The sequence below is a fragment of the Panthera uncia genome, chromosome D1 (assembly GCF_023721935.1).
Source record: "Panthera uncia isolate 11264 chromosome D1, Puncia_PCG_1.0, whole genome shotgun sequence".
Classification (NCBI taxonomy): domain Eukaryota; kingdom Metazoa; phylum Chordata; class Mammalia; order Carnivora; family Felidae; genus Panthera; species Panthera uncia.
In genome coordinates this window covers 97,926,861-97,933,517 of record NC_064808.1, presented here as the reverse complement: position 1 = coordinate 97,933,517, position 6,657 = coordinate 97,926,861, and the positions used below count along the sequence as shown (strand labels likewise).

At 47.4% G+C, this 6,657-nt stretch overlaps 1 long non-coding RNA gene across 1 annotated transcript; it reads left to right on the top strand.

Moving 5' to 3' along the window:
* The first annotated feature begins 208 nt into the window (after nucleotides 1-208).
* LOC125915472 (uncharacterized) lies at nucleotides 209-6,339 on the top strand. Its single transcript, XR_007455673.1, has 2 exons — nucleotides 209-317; nucleotides 4,620-6,339. It is a non-coding gene; the product is annotated as an uncharacterized LOC125915472 (long non-coding RNA).
* The last annotated feature ends 318 nt before the right edge of the window (nucleotides 6,340-6,657 follow it).

The window sequence follows — 6,657 nt, the reverse complement described above, 5'->3', positions numbered from 1 at the left end:
TCACTCACTTTTATTGCCAGTGCAAACTTTAAGCAGTAGCAATGGCAGTGTTGGATATGGAAACTTGTCTATAGGCAGCAAGAAATGGTCAGACCTCCAAATCTACCAGGCTCAATAGCCACCTGAGTTTTAGGGAGAATTCTAGAATATTACCTTGCAGCTCAGCGCAGGTCCCATTGTGACCTCACGCCCACAGGGCTGGGTTAGACTAGTCTTCAGCTACCAACAGGAAGAGGCTGGTGGAGAGAGCTCACCTTCCAGTCCTCCACTCAACATCTGGGGACAGAATTGGCCCCAGGGGACTCCATTTCACAGAGGTTCTTGGGCAACTTGGGGGAGGGTTGGTAGCTTGAGGATATGCTGGCTTTTCTTTAAGTACTCAAGTTGATGATATCTGTCAAAACACTTATTTTATATTTGAAAAGCACTTTGAAGTTTTCAAAACAATTGCAGAACCATTATCACACCTGATTCAAGTAACACTTTCAAGTGTCATGAAAATACTCCCCATTTTACAGATGAAAAAGTCAGAGCAACAGAGGTCACTTCCCTTTTTAGAGCGGTGTTTCTTAAGAAAAGGTGGTTCTGCCCCCCAGGGAATGTGTGGAAATGTTCTGAGATATTTTAACTCCTGGATGGCAGGGGAGATGCCGTGCTACTGGCATCTAGTGGGTAGAGGCCAGAGATGCTGTTAAACATCTTGTAATGCACAAGACAGCCCCCCAAGACAATTATCTGGCCAAAAGTATTGACAGCCTGGAACTGGGGAAACCCTGATCTAATGGCATGCACGTAATGGATGGAAGAGCTGGTGATTTTTTTTTTTTTCGACTAAAAAACAATTTTTAATGTTTATTTACTTTTGGGAGAGAGAGAGAGAAAGGGAGAGAGTGAACGAGTCAGGGAGGGGCAGAGAACGAGGGAGAGAGAGAGAATCCCAGGCAGGCTTCGTGCTATCAGCACAGAGCCCGAAGCAGAGCTCAAACTCATGAATGGTGAGATCATGACCTGAGCCAAAATCAAGAGTCAGACGCTTTCCTGACAGAGCCACCCAGGCACCCCAAGAGTCAGTGATTTTTAAAGTTGATGTCACACTAAATTCATAATGTGCCATCTGTTGAATATTTACTGAGTAGAGTTCTGAGGGTTTCACACCCATCAGCTCAATCATCAAAACGATCCTGAGTGGCAGGAATTATTACTCTACTTTCAAATGAGATCGAGACTCAGAGGGGTCAATTAAGTTGTCAAGGGGCACATGGAAGAATGAACAGTAGAACTGGTGTTCTCTTATTCCTGGACTACTCCTGCTTCCACTTTCCTGGCTCCCTGAAGCATGACATAGACAGGAAACTTCCTACCTGATGAGCACCATGCCCAGAATGACTATTCCTTATAGGCTTACATGGTCAGGATCGTCAGAGAAAGTGAGTTTCAAGAACATCGTCTCCTCCTTATTCTTTCAAGCATACAAGTCAAGATTCAGGGAGCACAATGGCTCATTGACATACGCTCCTTCTCCCCTCTTACACCTATGGCACAATCCTTGACATGCATCCACATCATTCATTCACTTATTCATATACTCTAAAATATTTATCAAGGGTTGAGGACACTAAGAGGAAAGAAATATATGCTGTCTCTATTCCCAAGTTACTGACAGTCTATTGGGTCAGACAAGCCTAAAAAAAAAGCATTATATTACAATGTGTGTAGTGCAGTGATAGAAATACGGCCAAGTTGTCATAGGAGCATAGAAAAGGGGGCCCTAACCAGCCTCGGGGGACTGGGAGTCATACAAGCCTTCCAGGAAGTCATCGCTGAGAGAGGTCTTAAAGGCTGAGATGGAATTCATCAAATATGAAAGGGGAGAAGAGAGGACAGGGACACAGAGTCTGGAAGGCCTAGAGCTTCATGGAAATACAGGTGGTCCCAGGTTACTGGAATGCCAGTCACAAAGCAGGGAATGGAGATGGAGAAGTGGGCTACAGCCTGAAAGCGGGGTTGTAAATGCTAGGGAGACACTGAGGAGGGGAATGCATTCTAATTCTCAGGTTACAAACTCTTAGGGAGAAGCCACTGTGTATTTCAGATCAGATTGTGCTTCAATCCGTGTGGAAGACAGATTCGAGGGATTCCAGGCAGGAGGCAGGGGGGTCAGCCAGGAGGAGTTCAGGCCAAGAGCCTAAACCAGAGTTGGAAAAGGAGGGGATGAGTTAAAAAGTGTTTGGGAGGTAAAGTCAGAAGAATTGGGTGTTTGGATCTAGGAACGAATGGAAAAGGGTAAGCTATGTTTGACATTGTTGCCTGAGTGGTTTGTGGGGCATTCAGGCAGATCTCTGTCCAGTGGACCGCTGGCCATACAGGTCTGAACTTGGAGGGAAAGAGATGGGTTGGAGATACAGATTTGGGGATCGTCATCAGAAGGGTCAGAGTTACAACAAGGGAAATCAGTTGAGCAAATTGGCCTGACTACCCTCCCCAGTCCATCAATCTGTGACCAAAGTGCTGGGCAGATGCACAAACGTGGCTGTTGGGAGCCCACCCATGGAGGAGAGTATTTAAAGATGGTGGGAGGGCATTTTCAAAAGTCATTGCAAGCTAAATAAACAGCTCCAAAGAAGGCAGTTGCCTCTTGGCAATCAACCTCGACATTCCTACTCAAGATAAACATCACACACAGGCTCAGTGGGAAGCTATATTTTTCCCTCTCCCATTATGAAAAGAATGGCTGTTGTCTCGGACACAAAGCCAACAGTTCACCAACCCTACAGTCTCTGCTGGCTTAGACTTGAACTATTCCTCAACCGGGTCAATATTCACTGCAGGGCCATGAACCATGGGAGACCCTACCTGGAATCCAGACTCCTGTCCAAGACTGAAAGTCACTGGATTTCCCACATCATTCCTCTATTGGCTATGTCGTAGTCCTTCCTACATGGCAGGATATGTATATGTATGCAGTCCCATGGTCCCCACATGACTGGGAACATGCGAGCGTACTCATCACCCCCCTTCCTAGTACCGCACATACTTAGAGTTAGAAAAACATGTCCTTCCATATCAACACCTGGCACCTGGTATAAAATAAATCCAGACTTAGTAATTATCCTAGGACTTCGCAGCGTTTTCTTCTGACCAGTGTTGAAGGCTGGTGCCAGTCACCATAACTAGGTGTGAATTAACGCAACAGCATCCGAGCCGCAGAGCCTCCTGGGCTTGTGTTTGAAACACAGAGCTGTGTTTTAGAGCCGTGGATAAAGTTCATTAATAGGTGTGAGCACAGTTCTCAAAGGGCAGTTCTGCCATATTTCCAGTCACTGTTCAGAATTCTCATTAGCCAATTACTCTGCTCCCGTCCTTCTAGCTCCCGCGGTAATGTGTATCTTAAAGCCCCTGGTAAGACACAGCATGTTTTAAATGTACCTTAATGTATTGGAAATGCACGAGTCCCCTTCGGGTTTATATATCTTAACCACTGGCCAATTTTGCAAAGTTATAAATAAATGTTACAGGCATCAGCTGCAGTAGTAGAATCAGCTGGGGATATTTAAAAGCCAGGCTAAAGTCTAACTTACCTCTAAATCTGAGATATAAAGCAGGGTAAGCAAAGCAGGTAGGAATATGCAGATAATTTCCTGGTAATAAAATCAACAACCTTGACATTGGAAGCGAGATTGAGCGGGAATGGGGCTGGTGGGGGCAGCGGCTTGGTTGAATTAGCAAGTATTTCTGTACAGGTGACTGTGCTGGGCATTGTGGGGATACAGAATACAGAACATCATCACAGTTCTGGCCATCAAAGGGTTTATAAACAGGCACACGGTGATGAGATAAGGTCCTAGGTAACAGAGAGTTTGAGGGGAATGACACTACAGAAGGAGAAAATGTTATGGGGACCAAATTGGGAGGGTTCAGAAAGGAGTTCTTTGAAGATCTGACATTTACAAAGTCACCACAGCCAAGGGAATAGGGGAAGGAAGAGAGGAGGAAGACAGAAGAGGATTGTCTGGAGATCTGCCGGACAATCAGATGGGAGTTTGACTCCAGGCTCCCTAAGGTCAAGATCCCCATCACATTGACCTTGTTCTCTTCCATAGCATGTAAGGATAGGCTACTGTGTACCTGGTAATCTTCAAGTGCTGTACTGTTTTATATGCATACGTATTTTATTTACTATTCAGCAAACCCTAAATACAGAGTTTTATTATTCCCATTTTACAGATAGGGAAACCAAGGCTTTGGGTGGTTAAGCAATGTGTTCAAGGCTACACAGCTAGAAGTAAAGTGTCCTGACTTCCCAACAGAGTTCCTGGCACACAATAGGTTTTCAATATATAATAGTTAAGTAAATGGGTGGGTTTATGGATGGGCGAGGAAAGAATGGATGGATGGATCAACCAATGACAGGTGGACAGGTACACGGTAGAACTAAGGTGTCTGGAAGAGATGGAGAGGTCAGGCAGGGGAAAGGGGGTAGGGGAAAAGCAAGTTGCCCTTAGAAAGCCAGGTTGACTCTGTGGTGTGCTAATTTTAATGGGGGCAGGGGGAGGAGAATCAGAGGGGAGGCCAGACAACTGCTGAGACTAGCTTTCCTCTGCTACTGAATTCATCCACAGGCTCTTCCATGAAAGACTGAGCTTCCGGTGGATCATCATTTGTATTACTTACTGGGGCCTGTGTAAGCAGTGAACCAAGGATCGGGTGCCTGATTCCCAAATCTGCCTTCACGAGTAACTTGCCAGTGAACTTGAGTGTCTCATTCTCCATCTGCCCGGTGCGGTGATGATGCTTGCCAAGCAGTCTCACAGGGTTCTGTTCTTTATCCTGTGCCTGAGGTTGGACCCGAGGAAAATTAGCCCACCTCTTTGCTTCTCGGATACCTCGGAACGATTAGCCCTGAATATAGGAGCTGTACCCCTTAGAAATGGGAGTAGACCCTGGGCCCTTCTAGATTGTTTCTAGAAATAGGCTCAGTCTTCAGATGCAGGCCTCACCAGAGCCCTTCCTTGGCAGCCTGCCTGTCCCGGTAGGGGAAGTGGTCCCTGGGAGAGGGAGCTAGTCTCGGAGACAGTTTGTCTGCCTTCTCTCCGAAGCTTCCTGTGTATGGGAAATGAATAGATCCCATGCACACCCTCCCTCCTCCTTGGCAGGCTACTCCCTGCCCTCCCCGTGAGGTTCCAGGAGCCCGTGACATTATCTGCAAACTCCCATGAGAGGCTCCAGACCACGGCCATGAGCCCTGAGAATGATGAATATGCAGGAAGGGACGGTGTGCCAGACAGGGGAGCCAGGGCTGGGCAGGGGCAACCATGCAGGGCAAGGGAGCCAGGGCTGGACTGGTGGGGAGGGGCTCCCAGGGTCTGAGCACCCTTGGAGAGGGCCCCGTCACTGGCAGGCCCATTTGCCCTCCTAAAGAGCTAGAAGCTGTCATTTGTATGTCCGCATTCTCCAGAGCTGTGGACTCCGGAGTCTTAGAAATCCTCCTGGCGTCTGAACATCCCACTGGCCGCAATTAACCTGTTCAATACTAGGTCAGCAACTTTGCTGAGGATGTTTGCTGATGGCATTCTACTGGGTGCACTGGTACTGTTGACTCCGGTCCACAGAAAGCCTGACACGTCCCTTGTGGCAGAAGAAAGCTAGGAGCAAATTCTGCCTGCATCACAGAATCCTTAGGCTGAGTGTGACATTTGGAGGTCACCTGGTCCATCCCTGTGCCTGCAGGCAGGCCTGGACATAAACCGGCCTAGACAGATGAGAATCTGTTCTCTCTCTCTGCCTTCAAAAACCTAAGGACATTTCATGTATCCCTTAGTATCCAATATCCCTCAGCCCTGAGACTGTTCCTAGAGGTCATCTGTATTCCAGGGGTTCTCTGATAGGTGTCTCAAGGCAGAGGCGAGGAACAACCCATCGTGTGCTGTATGCAGTGGGTGCTAGAGTGTGTTCCCATGGGCTTCTCAGAGCCCACCATGCACGCGTCTCTCTTCCAACTCAGGGTTCCGTGATATCACGTTGGTAGTTTGTGGTCAGCCACGGGACAAGTATTTACACCACGGAAATTGGCAAATGCTGCCAATGAGGAGCAGCCTTTTCCCCCCAGAGGACAAGTTGCTCAACATTCGCTAGCACACAACTAGTTGTATACAGCAATACTCCTGCATAGAACTTGGGTAACAGTCATCCTCTGTACCCTTCACTTTAGTGTCTTGAAGCTCCCTCACTGGCGGGACCATAATTTCCCCGGAGCAGAGGCTGTGCCTTGCAGGGGACTTTTTTTCCAGCAGCTTGCATGGCGCCCGTTTGCCAAAGGAATGAAGGACACTTATCAAATCATCAGGCTGAGTGGCTGTGGGTTTTCGTTGTCTTAGGACTCATGCACTCACACTGAGTCAGATTGGCCAAACAGGAGGTACATTTATCTGACTTGACTTCAGAGTTGTACCATTTAATTCAAGCAGGATTAATGAAACGTCTACTCTATGCTCACCCTGTCCTAGGCTCTGGAGCCCGGGAGAAGGGGAAGTTTATGGGCACCAGTGTCCCATCCCTCCTATTCTCAAATGACTTTCACTTTGATTTGGAAGATAGGCATACGGACAGACAGTTAGAAATCAATAGGGATATCTTTGAAGGTTGTGCCTGATGGATTTG